The 14,825-nt window shown below is 37.7% G+C and overlaps 1 non-coding gene across 1 annotated transcript; it reads left to right on the top strand.

Annotated features, from left to right (window-relative positions):
• Window positions 1–13,944: 13,944 nt before the first annotated feature.
• Window positions 13,945–14,051, top strand: LOC122680933. Its single transcript, XR_006336842.1, has one exon. It is a non-coding gene; the product is annotated as a U6 spliceosomal RNA (small nuclear RNA).
• Window positions 14,052–14,825: the final 774 nt, after the last annotated feature.

Below are 14,825 nucleotides of genomic sequence, written 5' to 3'. Positions count from 1 at the left end.
AAAAGCTACAGTGTATTCATTTTCCTATCATTGAACATGTAGGTTGTTTGCAGTGTTTTGTTATTTGTTTTCCTTTGTAACAAATAGTGCTTCTCTATACAAGAGTTTCTCTAGGTATATACCTGAGAGTAGGATTGTTCACTTTAACAAGATAATGCCAAATGTTTCCTAAAGTGATTGATAATCACTTAATCATCACCTAAAGTGGTTGTCAATTGATAATCCCACATTCTGGGTATCTGAGAGTACCTGTTGATAAACATTTTTGTCAAACTCTTGTTAAAGCTCTTTATTTTTACTAATCACATGGGTGTAAAATGATATTTCATGCAGCTTTAGCTTATAAACGTCAAGACTGAGGATTTAACTTTTGTGTTTCTTTTTATTGAAACGCCACTTTATGACTGTGGTCCATTGTTTCATTGATTTATTTGTCTTGCTCTTACTGAGTTTAGCAGTTCTTTGTATATTAGATACTGATCCTTTCTCTGTTATATATGTCATCAATAGCTTTCTGTAGCTTAGTGGTTTGTATATTCAGTTTCTTTAAAGTGTCAATAAGCAGAATTTTTTTGATGCTAATAGAATAAAATTTATCAGGCTTTTCATTTGTGGTTAATACTTCCAATATTTTATCTACATTGAGCTCTCCTTCCCTCCCTCGGGGCTTCCCTGCTGGCTCAGGCGGTAAAGCGTCTGCCTGCCGTGCGGGAGACCCGGGCTCGGTCCCTGGGTCGGGAAGGGCCGTGCTGGAGACCCGGGCTCGGTCCCTGGGTCGGGAAGGCGGTGCAGGAGACCCGGGCTCGGTCCCTGGGTCGGGAAGGGCGGTGCGGGAGACCCGGGCTCCGTCCCTGGGTGGGGAAGGGCCGTGCGGGAGACCCGGGCTCCGTTCCTGGGTCGGGAAGATCCCCTGGAGAAGGAAACAGCAGCCCACTCCAGTCTTCTTGCCTGGAGAATTCCATGAACGGAGGAGCCTGGTAGGCTAGAGTCCACAGGATCGCAGAGTCGGACACGACTGAGCGTTTTCATTTCACTTCCCTACCTTGGGATTATAAAGAACCACTTTTGTATTTTCTTTTAAAATTTGAGGTTTTTCCTTTCAAATTAAAGTCTTTAATCCCATGAGAATTGATTTATCTGTGGTATAGGATAGGGATTTGACTTTCTTTATGAACAGTTAATTACCCTGGCTCCATTTATGCCACAATCTCTCCCCAGTGATCTGCAGTGCAGTCCCTCAGGATTTGCTTCCTCTTCATAAAGGTCCGTATGTATTCCTGGACTGTGCATTCTGCTTTTCGGCAATGCTTTCATTTGCCAGTTTGTCTTTGTGTTAATTCCATTCTGTCTTAATTACTGTTGTTTCATTTTATATCTTGATGTCTGATTGAGCAGGTTGTCTTGTTTTGAGTCCTTGAGCATTTTGACTGTTTTTTGATTTTTGCTTTTTTATGTAAAGTTTAGCATGAATGTATTAAGTTTTATAAAAGAATACTTTGGGGATTTGGGTTGGAAATGCATTGAATATTAACGTGGATTTTAGAAAGGATTGACATTTCTTACAGTATTGTCTTCTTATCTGTGAACATGTCTTTACATTTTTTTATGGCTTTCTTAAAGTTTTATGATTGTTTTTCATGCAGAAATTACAAAGCTTTTGTTAGGTTTATTCCTAGTTACTGATTGCTTTTTGTTATTGTGAATTGTGTCTGTGGGGAAAATTCTCTTTTGTTCTTTTTACTGGAAAATAGAAATGCAGTTGAGATTTTCATGTTGATTAAAATATTGTTACCTTGCCAAACTCATGAATTGTTTTTTCCTTAAAAATTTTTTAACCTTTAATCTCTTTCTCTTATAAAGTTGGCTAGGACCTGCATACAGTGTTGAGTAGAAGTATTGATCGTGGACTTGTTTGTCTCATTTTGATTCTAAAGGGAATGTTTTAAGAGTTCTTCATTAAGGACTATTTATTATAGGCTTTGGTAAGGATAGATATCTTTTATTCTTCTATTCTTTGCTAAGGTTTTTTTTTTTTTTTTTTTAATCACAAGTATAGCTTCATGAAAAGCTCTTTGTGCATCTTTGACCTGATCATATGTCAGTCCTTTTTGCTTACATCTGTTAATGTGGTGAAAAACAGTTCTAGGTTTTCTGACCCAACTTTGCTTTTCTGAGATGAGCCAAATTTTTTTTTTTTTTAACTTTTTAGTTCAGAGTAGGGCTAGGAGTGGAAGGAGGGGTGGTAGTGGGAGGTGATGAAGCAGGGAAGAAGCTAGAAAGGATGGTCATTTCAGTGCTAATACAATCACTGATTATTTTGGAGCCTGTATATTCTTAGGAGGCTGTGTAATGAAATGAATAGATATGTATTTGATCTTTTCCAAAATTGTCCATGGGGAAAATGTATTTTCTTTATATATAGAGTTGTAATTTTTTATTTTGCCTGTTATTTTCACTCTTCTTATTTATAATTTCTTTAAAGTTTAATCATGTGTGTAAATTTTATGATGAATTTTGAATATATGAAGTAGAGTAAATGAGCCACAGTAAAAATTCCTATCTTTTCTTTGAAACAAACATTTATTTTAAAGAATTTGAGGTTTTGCAACTGCAAAATAGGTTATGTATTTGTTTTACAGAATGTACTTAAGCCTGTAGAATCTTTAGGTTGGCATGATCACAGTACCTGTTGTCCACAAATGCATCTTATAGTATGTTTATTGCTGTGTGTTTCAAAGCATACCTGAGTTTAGGTCTTAGAGAAATCCCATTGTAGAAAGTCCAGTAATCAGGGCTTGGTGATGACAGCAGCCAGGAGATCAGTGAGAAGGTTCTGGACAACATTCCCAAAGCCTAGTGATACCATCTTTATGAAGCTACTGCCTCAGGCTCTCCAGTTATGCTGCTGTGGTTTATTCTTTAAGGAATCATCGTAATTTTACAGAGGATGTTAATGGGAAGGTAACATTGGGTTCCCCAGAAAGTTTGTTCATGTTTTTCCATACGGTATTACAGGAAAACTCGAATGAACTTTTTGGCCAACCCAATATTTACTTTACAGAAAGTCACAATTACACAGAGGAATATTATAACTGGTACTGCTTGAACAGTTTCCTGAAAAATAATTTACCAACTCATTCCCTGCCTCCCTTCCCGTCTCCCTTTCTTGTGACTCTGGGCAAGCTGCTTCACCCTTTAAAGCCTCATCAAGGAAAAGAGGCAAATAATTTTAATCTGATTAGATTGTTAGTCTTCAGTGAAATAAATCATGCACGGTGTGTCTCAAACACAGTAAGTGCGTATGAAATGGCAGCCTAGTAGATCGTTTTTGAAGACAGTGTCTAACTTTATCATATGCATTTATTATATACAGTGTCTGAACTAGGAGTTCAAAAGTGACAGTGATCCTCTTAAAAATAAGTAAGGCCTTGATAGAAAAACGAGAAAGGACTAGTTTTACAAATGCAGAGTAAAAAGAGTCGACGTTATTTAGTAGCTCACTAAAAACACTGTGAAAGAAGGCACCATATTGTATGTGCATGTGCAGAAACACACCGGAGTGCACACCTTTTACTTTTCAAACAGTGAAGTTCATGTCCAGGAGGCATGGTTCTGATGGCATTATAGATTGAGATGTATCTTTGTAAAGCATTTTGGCATTAGGTATCAAGACCTCTACATATCATAAAACATTTTAACTTACATCAACAAAGATTTGTGTTGGGTGTAGCCAGGATAATTCTTCAGATTGTCCTCTGCAGAGAGGGGCCACATCTGTATGTCAGGCACAGCACAGGAATGCCACCTTTGGGGCCATGGGTGGGTTTGGGGATCGGGGTCTTCCCACCACACTGGAGCAGTGGTCCCCTCAGATTGTCCTCTGCAGAGAGGGGCCACATCTGTATGTCAGGCACAGCACAGGAATGCCACCTTTGGGGTCATGGGTGGGTTTGGGGATCAGGGTCTTCTCGCCACACTGGAGCAGCGGCCCCCGGTGTATAAGCGCAGCAGCGCTGGAGGCGTGCCTGGACTTGGGTGCTGAGGCTCCATGGCCACACCAGTGCACGCAGCAGTGTCTCGTTCTGTAAGGACTTAAACTCGTCTCTGTCTGGTCTATGTAGGCTGAGAAGGTTGTATCTTAGTTTAGTGTGGAACTACTTCACCACAGTTTATTAAGTTTTCTTTCTTCACTGCCCTGTGATGATTATACATTCCTCCCATGGAATGTTCTTTTTATACCTTATACCTTCTTTTTCTTCTTGCCCAGATTGTATTCATTTTCCAAAATCTGCTTCAGCTACCAGAGCTCCATAGCGTCATAAAATCTTTCCTAATACCTGATTTCCAGGCTCTACTCCTAGCTGGAATTCCGTGATTGCTGCAGCACTCTGTGTAGCTATTTCTCATGATACTCATTTTCACCTTAAATATTTTAATTGCTATACTCAGACTAGACATTTTTAGAGTGCACAATCTTTTTCATCATAGTATCTCCTAGGGTATCTCTTTTAGTGGTATATACATAAACAGACTTTGTGATAAATACTTGGTGTTGGGTTTTTTCTTTTTTAAACATGTATATACAGTTGGACCTATTCTAATTTCTGATTTCTTCCCCTCACTGTATATCTAACCCAGGGCCAAAAAATTTTAATTTCTGATGAGTAGGATGGATCCATCTCACCTGTTATTCTGTCTCTCAGAAAATTTTTATAGACTTGCATGTTTCCTTTTTCTCAAATAGACACAGAATACCTTGTCAAGTTCTCAGATTTAAAACTTATCAGATATTTGTTGGAATTATGTCATAATGCACTTTTCGTAATATTGTCTGATCTGTGAGTATAATCAGTAGGCCCTTTATTTCAAGTGCTCTTTTCTAAGATAGCTTTTTAAATTGCTCTGTGTATATTAAGGGGAACTTAAAAAAATTGAATTCAGTTATGTTTTATCATATACCCAAGTGGAGGAGAACTGCAACCTAGGTGGAAAAGGTTGAACTTTTCCATGGGGTTATTTCAACACCATTTATTAATGCAGTTAGATTTATGTACCATCATTTGAAATACTGCAAAGCTGTAAATGTGGCTGACAGTGCTCTGAAGTCATAACTCTTTTTTTTTTTTTTTTAATCTTAGACTTTTATTATTTTGTACATTTTAGCACATAGTTGAAGATCCACCAGCTGAAGTTAGGATCTTGTGAAATCGCTCAGTCGTGTCCAACTCTCTGTAACCCCATGGACTGTAGCCTACCAGGCTTCATCCATGGGATTTTCCAGGCAAGAATGCTGGAGTGGGTTGCCATTTCCTTCTCCAAGTCATAACTCTTCTATTTTATGTTTTGTTGGAGGCAAAGAAATTGGTTTGTAGATAAAAGATCCTGGATTGTCTAATTTACATATCATCTAATATTCACTACTTATGACTTGACGTTTGATTTCAAAGGGTGAAAACAATTACAGGTGTTTTATTATTTCATGATTTACTAAGAATTAAACAGAATCAACAGAGCTTTTCCCCCATGGTGTTATGTAAGTGGCACTGGTTTTTCTTCTGCGGTTTATGCAAGTGGCCAGCCAAGCCACTTGTTTTATTTCTGGGTGGCTGCAGTAGGTCTTAGGGAAGGAAGTTTTCGTTTGGCAGGAAAAGCAGAACTGTGTTTATTCATTCCATTTGTAGTAGCGTTGATCCACGAGGAGCTTGTGAGAAAAACCAGAGTGGTTAGGCTTTGAACAAAAGTAGCTCCTGTTCATCTCTTATCTGATCGAGGAAAGTATAACAACAGATTAAGGATTAATAGTATAGCAGCAATTAGAAACAGTACAAAGTTCTGAAGCAGAAGCTGCAAACTGATGGTTCATCAACCAAATACAGCCCTCAGACTCTTTATTTTGGCCTACTGAATGTTTCCAAAACTTAACTCAATTACTTCATAACATCTCAAAATGGTTTTATATGAGTACCTAGCAGTGGATCACCTGCCTTTTTAGCCTGACATATTAGTAGCTGTGGCAATCTATAGACGAAGCCCCAGTTAGCACTTCTGACATGATCTCAGCATCTCACTTTGCACCACCTGTTCTGGAGGCTCTTGAATACAAAAGTAATAGTAGATCTAATAATGTTAATGCAGCTCAGCCTTCGACAGTGAGTGGATAGGAGGTAGAATAGAAAGCATGAAGATTTTAGGTAGTGAGAGTTGTAGTTGAAAAGGGATATGTGAGAAAGAGTAATTGCAGAGAAATCCAAAGTTTTTAACTGAGCAACTGTAAGGATAGAAGTGTCATCAAATGATGGGGGAGACTGCGGGGTCGGTCAGGCATGGGGAGTGAGATGAGTTCAGTTTTGAACATGTTAAGTTTGAGCTATCTGTTAAAACATCCTAGTGGAGATACTGAGTAGGGAATGCTATGAAAGTGCAGAGATGGAGAAGTGTCTGGACTGGATAAATAAATTTGAGCAAGTTTTAGATTTTGCTAAATTTAGACTCAGAGAGTTATGAGATAGGATGAAGTCACAAGGAGAGCGGAGGACTTGCAACTGAGTCCTGGGACATGTCAGCATTCAGGGATTTCAAAAAAGTTCAGCACAGGAGATGAAGAGGGAGCATCCAGTGGGGTGGGACAGAAAGGAAAGGAGGTGTGGTGTCCTGAAGGACAAGTGTCTAGACATGGTTTCACCTCCTAAAGCAGAGCCCAAGACAGGGACTCTTCAGACAGGTGATTTCTTGGGGGAAGTGTTAATGAGAAACACAAGTTGGAGAACTGGGGCAAGTGAAACAGAAAAGGAAAGTCAATCTAAGGGAGTATTATTGACCTGGTCACTTCTGTGAGCATTTGGGCTTGATCTTGAAGAAACCCCCTGAGAAGATATGAAGAATACGCCTATTGGTGGGAGGAGGAGGGTGTTTGTCTACCAGACTTCATCTCACCAATGGCCAGTGATTGCCCAGGCTCTTGGTATTAACACCTTCATACTTCCAGGTTCATTATGACTCAGGATGGCCTAAGAGTTCCTGTAGGCGTCTCTTATTGCAAAGCCTCTGAGCAGGAAGTGAGCCCCACCAGTGCAGCAAGCCGCTAAGGGGAGGTGCCTCAGCTGGAGTAAAAACGAGAGGCGGGGCGGGAGGGTGTCCTGTGCAGCCCACCATTAGGTGCTTGCCATTTAGTTCCACCTACTACTAAGCTTTCAAGATGGTGGCTGACCACAGTTTCTACATTAGACTTACGACAGAAGGAATGACGTTCTTTAGTTCAGTCAACTACTAAGTTTAGATTGTCCTCACCTTCAGCCAGCCACCTTCAACAGGCTGAGGCATTTTCCTGGTGGAGTGACCCAGACTTTTCCTCCCCAAGGGATCAGCGCCTGTGGTTACTTTATGCTTTCTGGGCTGTGTTGTGATAGTTGTCCATTTATGGTTGTCAGTGGGCATGGCAGCCTCAGTCCCATCCCCTGGGTTCTCTGTACACTGTCTCTTGTGTAGGAGCTGCCATGAGTCCTCATGGTGAGGGGTCAGTTTACAGGACCCTCTCCCATTATTCTCCTGTTGGTTACTGCTTCAGAATTCTTCTTGCATCTCCTGACAGAAGTGCCTTCCCTTCTCCCCTAGAATCAGAAATTTTAATTCAGTGGACCCTAAGGTTGCCAATCTACTGTTCATCTTTTGGTTCCTATATCTGTATAATTTTCTTTCTTTCTTATTTTTTTTTTTTTTACTCTATCAGAGATAGCACCACATTTCTACCTTGGGAAGAGTGTGTCAGATCATGTACCACTGGGAGAACTGTGCCCAATTCCCTCAAGATGCTGCCAATTTTTTATACATAGGAAGTTTTGTTAAATTTGTTAATCTCGGACTCTTGGGTTGTACCAGATAAATAGGGAAAGAAATCTCATAAAAGTGGTTAGTTACATTAGTCAAATGTTTCCCTTCATTCTATGTGAATTCAGCTAGTCATATGGCTATAGTTGTTCTTAGTTGCAAAGTTAAATTCATTCTGAAAACTTTATTTCACCTAAAATTATTTAATAAGGCTTTGAAATAGGAAAACCAGTCCTTGAGAGGACTTTGTGGTTCAGTGAGTTTAGCCAAATGTGCCTCTGGCATAATTGTCATGGAATATAAGGATCTTAGTACTTGTAGTAAAACTGATTTTCTAATACATTGAAACTGAACTTAAATTGTGATAAGAATATAGAAACATGCCTCTTTTGATAATTTTACATGAATAAGGAGGAATTGCTAGTTTTTTCTCTTATCATCTGAGTAAAGAATTTCTTTATTTTTTTTCTCTTGTTACCTCCTGCTTCATAAGCTCTGATGAGAACTGAGTACTTGGTACACCTGTTTGTCTTTGAATATCTTGATGGTGACAACTAGGGTATATCACTTAGTGATATTTCTCAGGGCTTAAGATAACGCCTTAGTAAGTCCTCCATAAAGAGTTGTTGAGTTAACCCAAGAGGGGAAGGATATGGCTTATACATGTGATATATGATAGCATTGATGAACTTAGTGGTTAAAGTTAGTTTTAATAAAATTAAACCTTGTTTTAAAAAATAATGTTATAAAAAAAAAAAAAAAATAATGTTATAGACTGTCTTCCTTTTTCCTTTCTTTAAACAGATAGGAGGGACACGAACAGAATCACCAGCACTGGCTGAAGGTAAATATGTCTTTGGGGGAAATGATTATTCAAATACATGTGAAAAGTTATGGTTTAAATGAAAAGTGATATCTGCTAAACATAATTTAAGAAAAATGTCCTGTGCATATTATTGAACTGCTAAAAATGTCTCTAGGAAATACCCTATATTGTTTAGTTTCTGTCTTAGAATGGGAAGTAATGTAGATTAATTGGAACTTTTTTTTTTTACAGCTTCCTTTCAATAGGAGAGGTATGTGTTTTTCCTTGAATTCCTTTCTAAGTCATTTTAGCTATCACCAGTATAGTTGAGCAGGAAAAGTCCAAGCCATAGTTTTAGTAGTTAGAAATACAATGTATGTGTATATTTTGAAGCTAGCTAGAAGGAAAGACATTTTTACATACTTTCTTAATATAAGAATTCTACCTATAATGGATTTGGGTCCTTTTATAAGATGGTGAAAGTAAAGAACGCAACAGCAACAGTAAATAGTCGCTGTTAAAGGGTCCTGAGTACCTAACCATTTACAATCCTGTGATTGTTTTAATTATAACAAGTTAATAGGTATTTGAAAATTAATTTTTCTATAGATATACTTTTTCTTGTCTAAGTGAAAATGATCAGCTTAAAGTCCCTTTTTGTTTTTTCTAATCATAAGCAGGTATTTATATTTTAAAACTCACCTGTCATTTTATTATAATGGATATGATTATGACAGTTATGGTCATTCTTTGGAATTGTAATCACCTCACCCACACTCTCTATTATAGGGCAGGAGTTACCCCCCTTTTATTTTGTTGTTGTTTCATGAATTCTAATAATGATCCATGGTTTTATGAAGTAAAATGCATAGAATTAAAAAAGAAACCCGTTATTATTGAAATACAGTTAACAAATACTAAAAATACAAATTTTTGATGCTTCTCACATTAGAGAATAAGCTTTAGTGACAATTTAGTTAAGTACTGTAATTTCAAATAATGATAAAAAATAAATAATGATGAATTTGTAGTAATTGTAATATGAAAATACCTGTGATTTTTACCAATAACATGTTCAATAGATATTTCTAATCCTACAGTGGCTTGTTGCCTATAATCCTAATTGAAGGAATTGCTAAATTTCACATAAAGGTTAGTAAGAAGTTTCCCGTTCAGGTTCACAGATCACCGAATTCTTTCTCTGAACCTCAGATAAAGAACTCCTATTAGTGAAAAATCCATTAGACCTTTCTTTCTCCATCATGTTTGAGTAAGTGTAGAGTTTTTTATGTTTGTATAACTAATCTTAAAGAAGTAGAGTTACAATCCATTCCTTAGGAAATATCCTAACAGAAATAGCTTTGAAAAAACTTCTAGTTGCTAATCAGTAATCACAGAAACAGCAACCTAGTCTGTAGAAAAGGGAGTAGAAGAGGAGTTATACCTTGGAGAGACCCTGCCTTCAGAGAACTCACGTTCTAGTTCAAGGAATATGAAATAAACATGTAAAAAATAGCATATCAGCTTGAGATACTTAAAGTTTAACACAAGAAATGTCATAACTGTCATAGGGAGGATGCAAATAGTAAGTGCTCTGATGTTTGTGTTACCGAAGCACAAAAAAAAGGTCAAGACTTGTAAAATGTCACCAAGTGTCTGCCAGTTGCTTTTTTTGAATAGAACATTTGTGGGGGTTTTGTTTTGGGTGTTTTTTTTTTTTTTTTTTTTTGCTTGTGGTCCTTTGATTCTTTCTATCATTGTAATCTGACTCTGATACCATATTTTAAAGATGTTCTTAAAAGCCGTGCTGTCAAGCAGCACAGGGATTGTTTGGTTAGTTTGGTTCCAGGAGGCTGGTGAGAACTGGGACCAAGGAGGAGAAATTAGCAAGTTTCAGCTTCATGCAGGTTTTGTGTGGTGGTTGAGGATGGGCTTCATGTCAGATTAAGTGTGTCATTTGATTATTGGCTGAAGTTTCTAAAAAGTTTTAAAAAATTGACTCAAGTCTAGAAAGGTGTCATTTGAAAACAGAATGACTTCCTCTTTGGATGTACTCATGCAGAATAAAGTATTTAAGCAGAGACTCGATTACAGCTTGGCATAAACAGATGTTGTAGAATACATTCTTACTAAGGTTAGATGGTCAAGCTTGAGTCTTCCATTTTAATGCATGTCTTAGTTTGGGCTGCTTTAACGAAGGACCACCGACTAGGTGGTTCATAAACAATAGAAATTTATTTCTCACTGCTTTGGAAGCTCAAAATCAGTCCAAGGCCAGTGTGGATGGTCCCTTCCTGGTCTAAGATTTTCTTACTCGTTGATGATTGGATATTAAGCCTTTCTGTCTGGTATCTTTCACTCCTCATGGTGACTGTTAACGTTATGGAGAAACCACAGGGACGTCCCTGACGGTCCAGTAGTTAGGAAGAGTGCTTCAAGTGCAGGGGGCAAAAATTTGATCCCTGGTGGGGGAATTAAGATCCGAATTTGCTACACGGTACAGCCAAAAAAAAAAGAAGAAACCACAGTCCATCCAAAAAAAAAAAAATGGAATTCTTGCTTCAGAGAATACCTTTTAATTCAAATTATGAGGGAAAGTGGACAAATTTTTTTTTAATTAAAAAAAAATTATTTTAGCTGTGCTTTGTGGCATTCAAGATCTTAGTTCCCCAACCAGGAATCGAACCTGAGCGCCCTGCAGTGAAAGCATTGAGTCTTTACCACTGGACCACCAGAGAAGTCCCTGAAGGACAGTTTTTAAGAGCCTCTTAACCATTACAGTCATAATGTACTAACTAGAGATTCTTATTTGTGTTTATCAAGTACTGGCAGATTTCTTTGAGCTTGGAGGTCTCCTGCTTTCCCCCTTTTCTTCTGCTCTGAAATCTCTGAGGGAAAAGAATGATGGTGGGTTCTTATTTCCTCCTTTTCACCACCTTGAGACCTCCTTACCTGGGAGTGAGGCCCAAGTTCCTTGAGAATGAGGCAGAATGTGTATATGTAGTGGACGAAAACGTCTCTGTAGCCCTTACCCTCCCCGCCAAGATATGTTAAGAGGTGATTTTTCTGAGGATGAATGTTAGGTTTTAGGATCAAGATTTTAAGAATTTTGGCTCTCACTGCTGTAATGCATAAGAACATGAGAAATACCAATGCATATTTGTTCGGAGGTGATAAAGAGTGTTGTGGGAAGATAACATTGCTGTCTAGATCAGCTTTAACGTGTTCAGTTATCAGCAGTTTATCAGCAGTAAACCTTTGCCTGTTAGCCTTGCCCTTAATTAAGTTTCTCAGCTTCTGTGGCGGAGAAGGCAATGGCACCCCACTCCAGTACTCTTGTCTGGAAAATCCCATGGACGGAGGAGCCTGGTAGGCTGCAGTCCATGGGGTCGCTAAGAGTCAGACACGACTGAGCGACTTCACTTTCACTTTTCAGTTTCATGCACTGGAGAAGGAAATGGGAACCCACTCCAGTGTTCTTGCCTGGAGAATCCCAGGGACAGGGGAGCCTGGTGGGCTGCGGTCTATGGGGCCGCACAGAGTCAGACACGACTGAAGCGACTTAGCAGCAACAGCAGCTTTTGTGGAACTTATAGTTTAATTATTCCTTTGTAGTTAGCACATTACATAAGCTTACCGCCACTTTGTAAAGTTGCAGTTTGTTTCATTTGACCTAAAGCTGCACCTTTTACGGATGCCCTTGGTTTAGATACGCTCTTCTTTGATGAACAAGCTTTTTTCACTTGAATTTTAATTCATTCATTAATTCAACTAATGTTTATTGAGTAGTGACTATATAATAGAATGTCTGCTGGAGGCTAGAGTTTATTTAGGAATTTAAAAGCTTAAAAAGAATTCCATGAATCTACCAGCCATTGAGGGACTAGAGTATTCCCTAAACCTCTGAAGTTTCCCATTCCTGTGGCCCTGTGCCTTCCCAGGGATAACCAGTATCCTAGATTTTGTGTTTATCATTCCCTTGCCTTTCAATGTATGTATTTTTACCACATACAGGTATTGATATATGTAATTTTTCCCTGATTTCAAAATAGTGGTAGGTTTTAAGAAAGTGAATTCAGAGTACTGCTTTTGTTCAGTGGTCATAGTTTTTAAAGAAAAACCTTCATAATCCTTATAAAATAGGTAATTTTGAGTTTCAGAATTTTTTTTTCATGTTTCCATCATACACCATCTTATACACTCCTAAGTCACTTACTTAGAACTTTGTACTAGCCCTTGTCATATCCTGTGTCTGTCCCTGAATGCAGGACACTCGAGCAGGAAGCATTTCTTTGCTTTCTTCTAAATTTGCAACTCAGGCGGCTAATTTGCCTAGTGGCTTAATTTTTAATGGCTGGGTGTATGGAAGAGTACCCGTAATCTCTGAATCAAATTCAAAGATGCCAGGACAATCTGATGTAATATTATTTTATCATGGTTCACTTTCATTTAAGGAGCAATATTGGTCTCCTAATTTATTGTACTTATTGCACATAACCAGGCTTCCTAGTGAGTTTTTTACTTAAAATAGCTTAACTAAGCTTATTCATTTTTAAATACTAAATTTAAGTGTATCCACTAGATGTCAGCCTTAGGAAAGGTGTATCGTACTATGTGTAGAATCACAGCCAGAAGAAATGTGAGAGGTTCAGTCTGAGTAGTAAACTGACCTGTGTAAAGTCACATATTTTGTGATAAAATCAGAACTAGACATCAAAATCCCCCAATTTTCATTCCATTCTTTATGTCACATAAACAAAGTTATTGGCCTTTTGTTTAAGGCCAATAACTTAACTCCCTGTAATCGTTAGACTAATAAAATATATTGATCTTGACATGTGCTTGTGAGATTTTAGTACTACTATAATGATACTGTAGCTGCGCACCCAGAAACACCTAGATCCTGCTTCTTGCTCTGCCCTTGCACTGCAGGGAACACAGGTTCAACCCCTGGTCAGGGAACTAAGATCCCACATGCCTTGTAGTGTGGTTAAAAAGTTAAAAAAGAAAAGAAAATGTCACAATGGTGGTTTCTAGGAGCTAAGGGGAAGGAGACATGGAGAATTGTTGTTTAATGGTTATGAAATTTCAGTTTTTCAGGACTAAAGATTTCTGAAGATCGGTTGCATAACAATGTAAAATATACTTAACACTTTGAACTGCACACTTGAAAAGTTTTAGATGGTATTAATACATTTTATATTACGTGTCTTTTACCACAATTTAAAAAAAAATATCAAAAAGCTAGTTCAAGGCAAACAATAATAAAATATCAAAGGATCTTGCATTCAGATTGCTTGCTAAAAGGGTCTTTAGTGCTCGCTTCGGCAGCACATATACTAAAATTGGAACGATACAGAGAAGATTAGCATGGCCCCTGCGCAAGGATGACACGCAAATTCGTGAAGCGTTCCATATTTTTAAAAGAAAAAGAAAAAAAAAAAAAAAGGGTCTTTAAAGTTTCACTACATGTTGAAGAGTCCAAGACTGACTTTTTTACTATGTGTGATATTTGTGCATAAAAGACCAGACAAAACTCAAATCAATATACCAATGATTTTTGTTAAAAAAAAAAAAAAAACTTTGTGATGACAAAAAGATTAGAAAATAAATGTACATTTACACAATTTTTTAGAAAGTAACACAGAGTGTAGATTCCTAGAGACTGGTGCACAGATTCACTGGGTATATAAAACAGCGACAAAAAGAAATTAATTCTTTGCTCATTCTAGGAATTAGTGGCCAGTTGGAATTAGAATAGAAATTGCTTTAATTATAACATACAAATAACTGTAATTACTTTTTTCCTATTAAATTTTTCCACCATTTACAGGTATGTAGTGGTGGTGTTCTGTATGAAGTTATTTAAATGACCTTTCCACTATAAATCTTTGGATAATAAAGACCTCTTTCAGTTCTGTCCTCCATGCAGATGACTTCCAACTCCATCTGCGGGTCAGAGCAATGTAAGTTTTCCAAATGCCCCTGGACATTTTACTTCAGATGTTTCTCTGTTAATTCATATTCAACATGAAAAAGTCAAACCTGTCATTGCCCTTCTAAATATTACTTTTGCTCTTCTTGATGTCAACGTACACACCACACCAACTTAAATGAAAATACTGGTGTCATTCTGTCTTCTTCCATTTGCTCACCTGTCATTTAATGTGTCCAAGCCCTGCTGACTTGTCTTTTG

This window comes from Cervus elaphus, chromosome 22 (assembly GCF_910594005.1).
Source record: "Cervus elaphus chromosome 22, mCerEla1.1, whole genome shotgun sequence".
In the NCBI taxonomy this organism is placed as follows: Eukaryota; Metazoa; Chordata; class Mammalia; order Artiodactyla; family Cervidae; genus Cervus; species Cervus elaphus.
This window is presented reverse-complemented; position numbering and strand designations above follow the sequence as displayed.